This window comes from Panthera onca, chromosome B2 (genome assembly GCF_046562875.1).
Source record: "Panthera onca isolate mPanOnc1 chromosome B2, mPanOnc1 haplotype 2, whole genome shotgun sequence".
Classification (NCBI taxonomy): domain Eukaryota; kingdom Metazoa; phylum Chordata; class Mammalia; order Carnivora; family Felidae; genus Panthera; species Panthera onca.
This window is the reverse complement of record NC_138343.1, coordinates 119,252,822-119,268,036: the sequence shown is the minus strand read 5'-3', so window position 1 is coordinate 119,268,036 and position 15,215 is coordinate 119,252,822. Positions and strand designations below refer to the sequence as shown.

Genomic DNA, 15,215 nt, shown 5'->3' with positions numbered 1-15,215 from the left:
AATATTCTATCCTAAAATTTATCCAATCCTGATTAAGCCCCCTGGATCCTCAGATTTGTTGCAGTCTGTGTTACACTGGGAGCTTCCTTAGAAAGGGCCACCCTGTCACCTTTCCCCCAGTTACCATTGGTCTCTCAGCCCTGTTACCCCTGAGCTCTTTTTTTTCCAGGTGGTCACTGATTAACACTGGGAAGAGACACACAGGAGAGCAGGGAGCTCTCTGGTTCATGCGGGAGTGGGTGGGGATCACTCTGGGCTGGGGACATCTTTTTCACACAGACGATGACAGTTGTTCTCCTAGGCTTCTCCCAGATGCTTATTTCCATTCCATTTAGTTCAACCCAGTTCCAGGAGGCTGGAGATGTTCTGAGCAGCAGACAATCCCCTTGATCTCTGCTCCCGTCAGGTCTGGATTTCCTCTCCAGGGGCTATGACATTCAGATCCCAAGATTGTACCAGTGCCCCGGACTCTTCCATGCGGGACATGGGCATCTTCTGTCCTGATGGTCTTGTGCTGGCTTTTTCTAGAATTCTTCCCTCTCTTTCCGAGACATTTGTCTGGTGACAGCATTAGTACCTGGTGGCCCCAGCCTCCTCACCACCCTTCACCCCATGCATGTTATGTAAGCGACCTCTGCCCCCTTTCTCTAGCATGAGGAGACTACAGAATCACCAGATCCTGTGAGTTTCTCCACTCCTACTCGCGATGACTCAACAAACAAGCTGTCTCTCTGGAAGTTGTTTTGATCCTTATCTTTTAATACCACATGATTTTTATTTCTTTGACCTCTTTAGTCTCTCTCCTATCTCCCCCCCCCCCCCACTTTATTTACCATGACTTATAAATGAGGAGCTCTGATAGACTCACTCCTCAGAGCAGCGACTTCCTCATCTAAATTCTTTCTTTGGAGAGTGAAATCCTTCTTTTGGCTTCAGCTAGTATTCCTGAGTCAGCAGAGTATAATCTACAGGTGAGCAAAAATGTTTTTTTCTTCTTATGGGAGCCAGTTTGGCCACAGAACAATGGTTAGGACTGATAGTTAAAAAAATAAATGTTTTATTAAGTTCTGTGGCAAAAATATATACATTCTTACAATGTAAATAACTGTACCAATCAGATTCACGTCTGTAGAAAGTTGAAAGTGTTCTAGTCAGTAAGTATTAAATAACAAGAATTCAACTGAGTAAATTTAAAGACCAAATTGGCTTCATTCAGTGATTTATGAGTCCAGCAGCATTTCATCTAGGGGGGAAAAAACAAAAACAAAACTCCATTGAGGTTTAGAAAAAGGAAGGTTTTTAAAGGCAGAGAGGGAGTGGAAAAAGAAAAATTATTATCAAACAATGCATTATTTTATTCCAGGTGGCTCTCCTACGGGGAGCTTAAGGATTAAGTTCTAGTACAGCCCAGGAAATTTCAGGTTGTCTGGTTAAAGTTCACATTTCTGGGAGAAGCTGAAGCTGCCAATTAGGTTAGGTATTAAGTCTTGGCGGGGTTTAGAATAAGTGACTCCATTTTGGAACTGCTGTCTTCTTTTTAACAATATTAATATCTAGGCATATATATTCAGTAGCAACACAGAGGCAGATTTCTTATCTTTTATCATACATAACATACTATAACTCTGACTCCGATCCCACTTCTGATCACCACCTACAATTCTGACACCCAATTCTGAGGTGGGGGAGGAGGGTCCCACACCATTAAGCAATTGTCTGACACCAGCTGGAGGTCCTACAATTCAACTCAATTCTGATACTATATACCTAGAGACAGTGCTGGGTCCCACAGTTGAGGGGCTTAGCCCCACAAAACTGCCCTCTCCCCACTTTAGACGTCAAGCCCAGATGGTCACCTGTGCTTCTGACTGACTGGTTATACAAAGGAGGGTCCAAGGACCCCCTCCTTCGGTTTGGTTAATTTGCCCTAGTGGCTCACTAGAACTCAGAAACATTTTACTTACTGGATTACTAGTGTAAAAAAAACAAAATTCAACCGAGTAAATTTGAAGATCTAATTGTCTTTGGAAATGATTCATGAGTCAGGCAGGCAGCCTCCCACTGCAAGTGGAGGGGAGCTCCCCGGAGCTAAACAAGAAAAAGGTATTTAAAGGCAGAGAAAGGGCATAAAAAGAAATAAGTAGAAAAATAAAGTAAAATAAAATAAAATGAAATGAAATGAAATGAAATAAAATAAAATAAAATAAAATAAAATAAAATAAAATAAAATAAAATAAAAAAGAAGAAGAAGGAGAAGGAGAAGAAAGGAATTTATTAGCAAGGAATGCATTGTTTAGGCCAAGTTGCCCTTCTAAGTGGTCTAGAATTGACCAGGAAATTTGATGTTGACTGGTTACAGGTTACATGGGGTAACATTTGGGGTGTTGCAATTGCAGTAGGTTAGGTAGTAAGTCTTGGTTTACTTGATGGGGTTTTGGGGTGATGATGGGTTGGTCCAGAGCCAATGGCCAAGGAAGAATTCTTGAAGACGTCTTTGGTGCAAAAAGGTGATTTTATGAAAGCACGGGGACAGGGCCCGTGGGCAGAAACAGCTGCACTGGGATTGTGACGGGTAACTGATTATATACCATCAGGCTGGGAGGGGGTCAGGGATAGAGTAAGTCTCTAAGGTATTTTGGAAGCAAGGTTTTCAGGGCCTTGAGGCAGCTGAGCTCCTAGAGGGAGGTCACTCTGTCTGTTTCAAGGACTTGTCGATGGGCCATAGGCAGTAAGGGGATTTACTTTTTCATTTGCCTTTGTTTCCCACATCATCATGGCAAGTACTTAAACCCCCTTCCATCTTGATGAGGGTGATAGTAGGGCTCCAGGAAACAGAGTCTATAGGTTTCTGGAGATTAAGCTACGGATAAGATTGCTTTTTTCTTGCAGTTTACTAAGTTATCTGTAAACTGAAGGCGACTCCTGTCCTGCATGACTGTGATCTCTATCAGTCAACCATTTGCTTTCTTTCCTTTCCCCTGTTCTTGGGCAGCCAGGGGTGTCTGAGAAATATCACGCATATCCCACCTAGTGATGGCAGGGGGTTCTGTTAGCCTGTACTTTGCCCTCAGCTTGCCCCAGGCTCCCTCATCCTACTTGATTTGGGGCCTTAACCTAAGTGATGCCATTTTGGGTCTGTGATTTTCTTTTTAACAATCCCCTCCTTTTGATCAGACTTTCAACTTACCTGAGAGATGTGATCAAAATTTAAGGCAGTAATGCCACTGCTCTGAAGTTCTTGAAGCTTTTGTTGATTCTTTGTGTGGCGTTCACAGGTCATGACTTTTTTCTTTACCTCTGTGATATCTGCGGATTATGAGTTTAGGTTTGCACCCTGTAAGTCAGTCATCCTTGGTTCCTTTGCTGATGCATTTAAAAATTTTGAAAGAATATCAGGTACCAGGAAGGCTATTATGATTACTATAAGTGGGATAATTCCCGACGTTTGGAGTGTACTTTGAAGTCATAGTCCCTGCTGTTGGGTCGTTGAGCGCAACAGTCAAGAAAGAAACCTTGAAACATTTTTGGTGCAAAAAAGGTGCTTTTATTAAAGCCAGGGACAGGACCCAGGGGCAGAAAGAGCTGCACTTGTGATGGTGAGGTGTGACTGATTATATATTTTGGGGTTTAACACGCAGGGATTTCTGTATGTTAAAGAAAACTTCTAGGATCCCGGAGGTCTGGCTATTGTCAAGCTAAGGTTGCTTTTCGTCTCTAGCAAAGCATTAACATTAAGGCAGTTTGTGAGTTCCTTAAGGAATGTCACACTCTGCAGGTCTCAAGTATTTATCAATGGGCTGCAGGTTGTAAGGAAATTTTATTTGCATTTTTTTGCCTTTGGTCTCTTCATTATTCTCTTCCCACCCCCACTCTCCACACCCCCCCCAACAATTTTGACCCTTAAATCTTTGAGATTGCTGAGGTGGAAGGTCTTGTCTTCTGTAACCTTTTCCTATGTAGAGATGTCCCTACCTATGGGTCAACATTGGTCAGTTGGGGAATTTATATAAAGGAGTTACGAAAGGCAGAGGCAGTCAAATCCAAGACAGACAACATACATGAATCTCTTTCATCTGTCAGCTTGAAGTCATGGAAGTGAAGGAGCTTAGGCACCAGGCAGGGAGACACTGGAAGAGACCACAAATTAAGATCAATATTATTATGAGAAAAAGAAGCCTAATAAAGAGACCTGTGGTAGTTGGACTGAAATTTTCCTTCCGTCCAGGAGTTTAACCAATCATTAAGGGAGAGAGAAGGATGATGTAAAGTGCCAATTTGGGGATTCATATCTTTTAGCAATCTTGTTATGTGTCTGTGATAATCTGGAATATATCTTTTAAATATTCTGGAATATATACACTACATTCCGTTTTGATAATGGCACAGGTAACTACTTGTGCAGCTGTTAAAGCAGGTAAGGTCATTTAATTTTGTAGAACTGCTTTACATATCTGCTTAATGTCAGCACTGAGTAAGGAAATACTGCTTTGTGAGTCATTTAGTGCTTTTACAGTTTATTGATTAAGGGCTTCCATATGCCAAATGACATTCTCTAGTCCCATTGATGGAACAAAGATGGACATTAAGTGATCATATCGGTGAAGTATTGATCGTGTCCATTGTTGTTTTAAATTTGGAAGATTAGTCAGGGTTGTCATGGTTTTGATAATACACCCATAAGTCCAAGCAAGACTCAAGGGGCAATGACCTATTATCCATCCTGGAGGAAGCCAGGGCCATAGGTTAGATCCACATAACCATTGGATCCCGTTTGGAGCTACCCATCCAATTCTGGGCTACCCTGTCCAATCAGTAGCAAACCAATCAGAAGTAAACCAATCAGTAGTCTGGAATACAATGGTTTGAGAACAGATTTCTAGAGATAGCCAGCCCAAATGTCGTGTGCTGTTTGTCCAGGTATCATATATATGGTTTCTTTGTTTCCAGTGTAAAAATGCCTTTTGACTGAGTTGTCCAATGAAGGGGTGTGAGCCATAAATATTAATCCCAGATTTGGTATGTATATTGTCCTGGGTAAATTGATAAGTAGAGTTTTATGATCTAGGCACTCCTTGATGGGCATTAACTAGTGGGCTTGTGAATTCAATTAAAACCTTAGTAGTTGGAGGGTATGAAAAAGTCTGGTTATGACCTGGAAAGTTCCAAGTCATACTGATCATGGGCCAAGAAAAAACATTATGTCTAATGATAGAATTATCACAATACATGCTAGTGTTAGGATTATGTATTATATCTAAAACATAAGTGCATAAGCAGTACTTAGCAGTGCCTTGTAAAGGAGAAACACATCAGGGTAACCCAGACATACGTGACATGGGCAAAACTCCACATATCCAACAATCTATTTGATTCTGAAGTCCAGTATAATGTTGTGCCCATTGTAGAAAAGAATTGTCTATTAAAATGGGTGCACGGAGAATGAAAAGAAATTATACAACCTACATCGTCATTTGACATCTTCTACAGGTCCACAAGAGTAAGAAGTCACATTAGTTTGTTCATTGTTTCCTATGAAGGAGTTACCGGTTTTATTCTAGATATATGAGTCCAGGAAGAGTGTCCCTTTAATTTTATTGCAGTGGGAGTACATAATATGGCCTGATATGGACTTGGGGTTTAAGCCCTCCACTATATTTGACTTCCAATATTTTATTTATTTTTTTCTTCTTTTTTTTTTAATATATGAATTTTATTGTCAAATTGGTTTCCATACAACACCCAGTGCTCATCCCAACAGGTGCCCTCCTCAATACCCATCACCCACCCCCCGTCCCTCCCACCCCCCATCAACCCTCAGTTTGTTCTCAGTTTTTAAGAGTCTCTTATGCTTTGGCTCTCTCCCACTCTAACCTCTTTTTTTTTTTTTTCTTCCCCTCCCCCATGGGTTTCTGTTAAGTTTCTCAGGATCCACATAAGAGTGAAACCATATGGTATCTGTCTTTCTCTGTATGGCTTATTTCACTTAGCATCACACTCTCCAGTTCCATCCACGTTGCTACAAAAGGCCATATTTCATTCTTTCTCATTGCCACGTAGTATTCCATTGTGTATATAAACCACAATTTCTTTATCCATTCATCAGCTGATGGACATTTAGGCTCTTTCCATAATTTGGCTATTGTTGAGAGTGCTGCTATAAACATGGGGGTACAAGTGCCCCTATGCATCAGTACTCCTTGACTTCCAATATTTTAAATAAGCCATGCCTCCAGGGCTTGCATGGGGTAAGCTTTCAGTTATAGTTAAATTAGATTTGGAGCATACGTTCGGTATATGAAGTAATTTATGAATTAACCTGGCTTCAAGTGAATAATTTAATAAAGTATTATAATCTTTATCTAATAACAGGTCCACTGTAAAATGGTTTTCCATATAATAACTCAAAACAGCTTAGTCCTATAAGTTGTTTTGGAGCAGTCCTCATTCTGAGATGTCTTATTGGTAAGAAAGTAACCCAATTTTCTTGGATCTCCAGACTAAGTTTAGTAAAGTGTTGTTTTCAGGTATGATTAGCTTGGGGCACCTGAGGGGCTTTGTTGGTTGAGCATCTGACTCTTGATTTCGGCTCCGGTCATGTCTCAAGGTTTGCAAGATCGAGCTCCCTATCAGCTCTGCACTGACAGCATGGAGCCTGCTTGGGATTCTCTCTCTCAACCTCTTTCATTCTGCACCACCCCTGCTCATGCTCTCTCTTTCTCTCTCTTAAAAAATAAAAATAAAAATAAAAATAAATAAATATTTTTAAAAACTGAAGTATGATTAGCTTTCTCTACCTTGCTCCAATATCTGATGGCCACACCTCTAGCATGGGATCTTACCTTGTCCTTTGTTTGATACCTGCTTTTTCTTTGGCTCCTGGTTAGTCTGGCATTGTGGCGAATCTGTGATAGTGGCAGCCAATATTTGAGCCTGTATTTGTCCCTGCAATTTAGCTCTTCAGTCCTTTTCTTGTCTTAAAACCATACTGCTATTATTAAAAATTCCAGTAGTCCTACCTCAAGAAGCAAGAAAATTCTCATATACACAGCTTAACCTTACACCTAGGAGCTAGAAAAGGAACAGCAAAAAGGAATGCTGAGGAAACTCAGCAGAAAGGAACTAATAAAGATTAGAGTGGAAATAAATGATATAGAAACAAAAACAACAACAAAAAGCCCAGTAGAACAAATCAGCAAAACTAGGAACTGGTTCTTTGAAAGAGTTAACAAAATTGATAACCCCCTAGCCAGACTATCAAAAAGAAAAGAGGAAGGACCCAAATAAATAAAATCATGAATGAAAGAGGAGAGATCACAACCAACACCACAGAAATACACACAATTATAACAAAATATTATGAAAAGTTATGTGCCAACAAATTGAGCAATCTGGAAGAAATGGATAAATTCCAAGAAACATACAAATTTCCCAAACAGGAATAAATAGAAAGTTTATTCTATTTATTCTATTTATTCTAAATAGAACAGATCCGTTACCAGAAATGAAAGTGAATGAGTAATCAAAAATCTCCCAAGAAACAAAAGTTCAAGGCCAGATGGTTTCCTAGGAGAATTCTACCGGACATTTTAAGAAGAGTTAATTTTTCTTAAACTGTTCCAAAAAATAGAAATGGAAGGAAAACCTTTGTTCCAACCTCATTATAAGAGGCCAACTTTATTTGATTCCAAAACCAGACAAAGCAAAGTTGGAGGCATCATGATTCTGGACTTCAAGCTATATAACAAAGCTGTAATCATCAAGATAGTATGGTACTGGCACAAAAACAGACACATAGATCAATGGAACAGAATACAAAACCCAGAAATGGACCTACAGCTATATGGTCAACTAATCTTTGACAAAACAGGAATATCCAATGGAAGAATGACAGTCTCTTCAACAAGTGGTGTTGGGAAAACTAGATAGCAACATGCAGAAGAATGAAACTGGGCCATTTTCTTACACTATACACAAAAATAAGTTTAAAATGGATGAAAGACCTAAATGTGAGACAGGAAACCATCAAAATCCTAGAGGAGAACATAGGCAGCAACCTCTTTGACCTTGGCCATAGCAACTTCTTACTAGACATGTCTCCAGAGACAAAGGGAAACAAAAGCAGACGTGAACTACTGGGACTTCATCAAGATAAAAAGCCTCTGCAGAGTGAAGGAGACAATCAACAAAACTGAAAGGCAGCCTATGGAATGGGAGAAGATATTTGCAAATGACATATCCGATAAAGGGTTTGTATCCAAAATCTATAAAGGACTTATCAAACTCAATAGCCAAAAACCAAATAATCCAATTAAGAAATGGGAAGAAGACATGAATAGACACTTTTCCAAAGAAGACATCCAGATGGCTAACAGGCACATAAAAAGATGCTCAACGCCACTTATCATCAGGGAAATGCAAATCAAAACCACCCTGATGAGATACCACCTCACACCTGTCAGAATGGCTAAACTTAACAACCCAAGAAACCACAGGTGTTAGCGAGGATGCAGAGAAAGGGGAACTCTCTTGCACTGTTGGTGGGAGTGCAAACTGGGGCAGCCACTCTGGAAAACAGTAGGATGTCCCTCAAGAAAGTAAAAATAGAACTACTTTACCATCCAGCAATTGCACTACTAAGTGTTTATCCAAAGGGTACAAAAATACAGATTTGAAGGGGTACATGCACCCTGATTTTTATAGCAGCATTATCAAGAATAACCAAACTATGGAAAGAACCCAAATGTCCATTGAGTGATGAATTAATAAAGAAGATGTGGTATATACATATATAATGCAATATTACTCAGCTATCAAAAAGAAGGAAATCTTGCCATTTGCTGTAATGTGGATGCAGCTAGAGTGTATTATGCTAAGGGAAATAAGTCCATCAGGGAAACAAACCAAAAGAGACTCTTAGAATAGAGAACAAACTGAGGGTGGTTGGAGGGATGTGGGTGGGGGATGGGCTAAAGGGGGGATGGGCATTAAGGAAGGCGCTTGTCTTGTTGAGCACTGGGTGTTATATGTAAGTGATGAATCACTAAATTCTACTCCTGAAACCAATATCACACTACATGTTAACTAAGTAGATTTTTTTTTTAAAATTGGAGAAAAAAATAAAAAAATAAAATTTACCCTTCCCCCCCCGGAAAACTAAAACAAACAAACAAAAAAACGAAAGCAAAACGAACAAACAAACAAAATTAAAACAAAAAACTCCAGGAGGTACCTCTAGTAGACACTGGGTGGGGGTTTGAGGCCCTAAAGCCACTTTAGTCAATTTTTGACAGATGTCAGGTACCAACTGATTTTTTATAAAATGTACGTTTAATGTAGTTGTTCACTCAGGTGAGGTTGGGTCCAGATTTATATATTTAAGTATGGCTTCTCCAAATGACCCCGAAATAGAGCTGGATTTTCATCAGCTCCTGGAGTAATTTTCTGAATTTTAGCAAAGTTTACAGGTTTAGAGAATCCTTTTTTTCATTCCTACTATTGAACAAGTGATCATATGGTCTCATGTTTTCCTTCTCATCCTACCCTCCTGGTAATTCCAATGTGGTTTGGTATTTGGGCCAGCATTACCCTACTACATAATGATCTTTATCTCTGGGTGCTAGCTCATCAGCAAATTCTTGAGCTCTTGCCCAGAAGGTTCTTTTCCTGAGGGGTGCAGCCATGAGCTAATGTGATATATATATATCACATTATATATTGATATATATATGTCAATCTTGCCAGGTCAAGTGAAACATAATAGAAACTTGTTGAAAACCCTCAATAAATTGAGAAGAGTTTTCAGAATATCATCCTAATTGTTTTGTATGAGTCAAGTCTTCCATGAAGAATGGGATGCGGGTTCTAATAGTGCCCATTTCTCCATTAACAACGTCCCTAAGGGGATATAGGCCAGATGTAGGAGAAGCTCCTGGAAGATGGGGGATTCTGCTCCTGTTATGTCCAGCCAGGCTGGGAGCAGGAGAGTCTTTAGGGTTTGTAAGGAGGAGGGATAATAACAGAGCCAATGTTCTCCTTGTTTGAACTGGCCGGTGATTCCTCCAGTAGCCCAGGTTTGTTAGGAGGAGGGGGCCTATTTACACAATCATTATCCAATATGTCAAGAGTAAACCTTAAAAGAAAAAAAAAAAAGAGGGAAATCTTATGTTCCTATAAAAGTGCATAAGTTCGTTACCATAATTGCCTCCCCTCCCCTGGTTCCTGGGTTGCATCCCATTCAGAATAATGTCGAGGGTTCCTGGTGTTCAAAGCAACCAGAGGCATCCCTCGAAAAGCTGTTTCGAACACCAGCTTGTTTACTGAAGTGATGTTGACGTCTCTTTGCTTCCCTATTTTTTTTTTTTCCGGGACACAATAGGTGCCAGTAGATGGACCAAAGACAGACTGCCATTTTAACCCATGGAGATGCTAAGAATTTGCAAGAGCAGAAGTACCTAATATTACAACTTAAGTACTCAGTAGGGGACATTGATGAGGAATAATAAAGTGGAAATCCATCACGGTCTAAGCAACATTCCGACACATGTAGTCTTTAAAACTGACTTCCCCACGTAACACTCCCTGGTTGCAACGGTTTTAAATTCAGTTGCGTACTGGTTTCAGCTGGCTCTAAGCAGAGGTCTTTTGGCCAGAAGTGACTAGACTAGAGATGTGGAGGGGATTGCAGTGACCAATGAGGAGGAAAACTGATATTGGAGTCTTAAGATTGGCAACCATCTTAGTGACTTAGGTGACTGTCCTGTGCCCAAGAAAGACAGCTTTGTATAAGAATAGGAATGAAGAGAGGGCATCAAATATCTGGATAAATATCTGGCATAAAAAGGTGCTTTCGTTAAAGCGCAGGGACAGGACCTGTGGGTATTGAAAGAGCTGCACTGGGGTTGTGAGGCATGACTGATTATATATTTTGGAGTTGGGGTGGTAGAGATAATGGAAGTCTCTAAAAGTATTTCTGGATGTTAAAGAAACCTTCTAGGATCCTGGAGATCTGGCTATTGTCAAGCTAAGGTTGCTTTTCGTCTCTAGCAAAGCATTAACATTAAGGCAGTTTGTGAGTTCCTTAAGGAATGTCACACTCTGCAGGTCTCAAGTATTTATCAGTGGGCTGCAGGTTGTAAGGAAATTTAACTTTATCTACATTTCTCTTGCCTTTGTGTTCCTCATCAGTCCCCTAGGCCCAATCTAATCAAAACCAAATAAAAAGACCTCACAGAAGGAGTCACCTTTTTAATCCAAATGGATCGCTTTGTGACCTTATGTAACGGAGTTTTAACTTCTGCAGAAGTGTTAATCCAGGTATAGCAGGAGAAATTGGTTACAGCAGACACCTCCTTGCTCAGCCAACAGATGATCAAGGGCTATCCTGTTATCAAGAACAACTTTAGCCAGACCGTCTAAGGATCTTTGTTGGGAAGCTATTGCTTTTGCAGTGGATTCTGCAACAATTTCAAGAATTAAAGAGGAGCTGCTGATCACAGCCTCATTTATATTTATCCCTTGCCAGAGAAGTCGGAACCTGCCAAAGGAGTGAGTCCTGAATCACGAGAGCCTCCTGGTAGGCCTTTTCTAACTTGATGATATAAATTCAGGGGAGTCAACCAACGAGATGTAGGGGGTCATTTAGATTTCAGCTTCCTAGCCTGAAATAAAAGGTTGTTGTTCTCAATTCCAGAGGTTAACCATCTCAGAAATGGCCTGGGAGATAAAGATGAGGGGGTTATTTTTCCCAGCCAATTCCAGAGTGAAGGAAGGGGAAGAAGTGAAGAAGAGTGAAGAAGGACAAGGGGTTTCATGTTCAATTAAAGGAGGAAGTCGATCTGGCATCTTGGGTGGAAACAGTCTCCCTCAGCTACTTCTCTTCCCTGTCACTTTGATTCAGAGCTCTCCAGTGTCTCCAGGACCAGGGGTCAGATTGAGTCTTCTTCACCTGTGCAATATGTACCCAAGGCTCTACACCTTCTAGTTTTGTAGCCGTGTCAGTGGTCAGGAACACCTGGTAAGCTTCTTTCTAACGGGGCCGGAGGTCTTGCTCTGATGACATATTCAGAATACCCAATCACGGGGCTCTAAACTGGGACCAACGGGATCCTTTGAATTGGGACCCAGGAAGGCTTCTTTACCCTGTTGATGACAGGCTTGAGCATAAGGCATTAGAGACTTACAGTAGTAGTGGCCATAATAGCATGAGACAGCAAGGAATCAGCAAAAGGTTATATATTGATAGAATTCAAGAAGTTTGCAAGGTTTTCATTAAGGCTCAGATGCTTCACCCAGTGAAGCGGGTGCCTTGATCACTGGAGATTAAAGAAAGTATACTCAAAGTGGGAAACACAGTTTTCAGCAGCATCCCACCCCCATCCCATGAGAGCTTCGACTCATCTGGGAAACATGCATACAATAACAAGGCCATATTGGTAACCCCTACTAAGTGGCCATTGAATGAAGTCTAGCTGTAGGTAGGGGTTCAAAGAGTCTACAAGGAGATGGTCTGAGGACACTGTAGACAAAAATCAGTTTTTTTCAGGATTATGGGTCTGACATGTTAGACATTTTGGTAGACTGTTTTTGCAATTTTAGAGAGGCTTTCCCACTAATGTCTATGTATAATTTGAGTCATCTTAAATGCACTACAGTGGTCGAAGGAACACAAAAATCAAAAAACGGGGTTTGTCAAGGACCTGGCAAAAACGAAGCAACCATCTTGGGTTTCCGATGGCCCCAACTATTTACAGCCATTTAATTTACAGCCATTGTCTACCCACCTCAATTTCTCTGATTCAGGGGCAGACTGTTGCCATGTTATACGGATATCAGGATGACAACAGCCTGGCAATGAGAAACCATTTTTGCAGAAGCAGAATGGACCTCATCCAGCTGTGCTATAATCATTATAGATTCTGTTGCTGCAGCCTTGTCACGGAAGCCAACTTGATCACATATTGAAAGTTCTTTCCAAATTCCTTTTTTTTTCTATAAACCTTCTATAATTTTCTTTCTTTAACTCAGATTTGTCCTAGGTTTTCCCTCTTTAAATAACCAGCCTCACTTTAGGACAAAATTACTTTATTTTCCCTCAACAAGAATGCATCTCTGTATCTCACAATTTTTTTTCACTGAAAACATCCATCTTATTTTCTTTACATACAAAGCTTTTTCCCTTATTATTTCCGGTGGTCTAATACATTACATTCATTAGAATTTTGAAGTCTTAGAAACCTTCATTTCTAGTGAACATTAAGTAGTGATTGTGAACTGTTTGTCTTAGCACAATTCTTCAGATTTGCACATTTATGAATATATTTCATAATTTTTAGAAGCATATACCTTTTTAAATTTTCCAGTGGAGCATGAACAGATCAGGACATCTTTTAGTTTCTCTGTAACTAGAAGTCAAAAATACATAAACCTACGTTTAGTAATTAATGTTTTAGTATCTTGTTTTATTTGGAAGTGATCTAGATATTTAATGAATTTATGTATGTATGTATATATGTACGTATGTATTCTCCATACCCAGCATGGAGCTCAGTGTGGAGCTTGAACGCGTGACCCCGAGATCAAGACCTGAGGTGAGATCAAGAGTCAGACACTTTTTGGACTGAGCTACCTGGGTGCCCCGATATTTAACAAATTTAACTGAACTCATCGTTTAACCTAACTCAGCAACTTTTTAAGGTTCTAGGTGACCAGTAAGATTTAGGAAAATTATTTAAAAGTTTAGTTTATTTATTTTTTTATTTTAGTTATGCTTATTCAATTTACTTGTTCTCAACAATTTATGCTTAGGTTACTCATAAAAACTTTGCGATACATCAAAGTCTGTCTTCCAAGTTATTTTTCTTTTTTGTTAATTATTTTATTTTATTTTTTATTCTTTGAGAGAGAGAGAGAGCACAATCGGGGAGAAGGGCGGAGGGAGAGTGAGAGAGATAATCTTAAGTAGGCTGCATCCTCAACATGGAACCTGACACGGGGCTTGATTCCATGACCCTGGGATCATGACCTAAGCTGAAACCAAGAGTCTGATGCCCACCCAACTGAGCCACCCAGGCGCTCCTCCAAGCTATTTTTTTTTTTAATATTCTGTAACAGAGATAATAGTGATTTATAGGACTTTAAGTAAACCCAGGCAGAATAAAAGTTTTAATTTTATTGCTGATAGCTCTGAAGGCATGTTTATTTTAATCAAACCAACAACCTTAAACCAGCTTTCATATCAAATATTTTCCTGGATCACATGAACTTGAAAAAAAAACACTTGGGTTAGTTTCTATCTTTTTTGGAGGTTTAGAATGGTCAGTCCTTATTAGCACTGGTCTTCAAACCAACTAAATAGAGCTCTTTTGAAAATTAATTTTGCTACAAATATTTGTGGAGATTTTTAACATTTGTATTTGTTCCTAAATTAATCTTAAGAAAGTTGTGTTGGGGTCTGGGCACAAGAGCCCTTTTAGCAGTTACTTTTATTTATTTATTTATTTATTTTTTGAGAGGGAGAGAGAAAGAATCCCAAGCAGGCCACACATTTCCACATTCTGTGAGACATACACATGTCGTATTCTGACATGGGGCTCCAATTCACAAACCGTGAGGTCACGACCTGAGTCGAAATCAAGAGTTGGACGCTTAACCAACTGAGCCACCCAGGGGCCCTGGCAGTTTATTTTAAAAAAGACTCTTTTTCTTTCTTTTTTTCCCCTTCAGTCTCAGGTAGTTTGGGGCTATATTTACATTGCAAAGACATGTTAAGATGTGTAACTTTAAGGGAAAGAGAAAAAAAGGGAGTTCTCCCAAGAAGGACTTTGGTTTTCTAAGGCCAATGATTTACAGGGTTTTTCAGGTAAAGAAGAGAAGTTTTGGGATTGGTAAAAGAATAGGCGAATTTGAATAGCCTGTAGACTGACTTTTGTTTTGTAAAAGATTTATAAGAACGTTGTTTTTAATTCCTCAAAGAACTGGGTTATAAATTAAATGACTTTATAGGTTAATCCATCTATCCTACTACATTATCCTCTTTTTTTTTTTTTTTCTTTCCCTCTGGATACATAGCTTTGTTGTTTTTTTAATCCCAGTATAATTAGCATACAGTGTTATATTTGTTCCATGTGTAGAGTATAGTGATTCAACAATTGTATATACATTACTCAGTGCTCATCGTGATAAGTGTACTCTCAATCCCCTTTATCTATTTCACCCAT

At 39.6% G+C, this 15,215-nt stretch overlaps 1 protein-coding gene across 4 annotated transcripts in view; it reads left to right on the top strand.

Annotated features, from left to right (window-relative positions):
• Window positions 1–15,215, top strand: part of VNN1 (vanin 1) — a 90,462-nt gene that overhangs the window by 498 nt on the left and 74,749 nt on the right. For 3 of the 4 annotated variants that reach the window (XM_060616697.3, XM_060616695.3, XM_078447324.2), the window contains exon 1: window positions 3–971. The exons of the other annotated variant lie outside the window; for it this stretch is intronic. The gene's annotated coding sequence lies outside the window, so the exon portion shown is untranslated. Of the gene's footprint in view, window positions 1–2; window positions 972–15,215 lie in introns of those variants that run through there. 4 annotated transcript variants of the gene reach the window in all.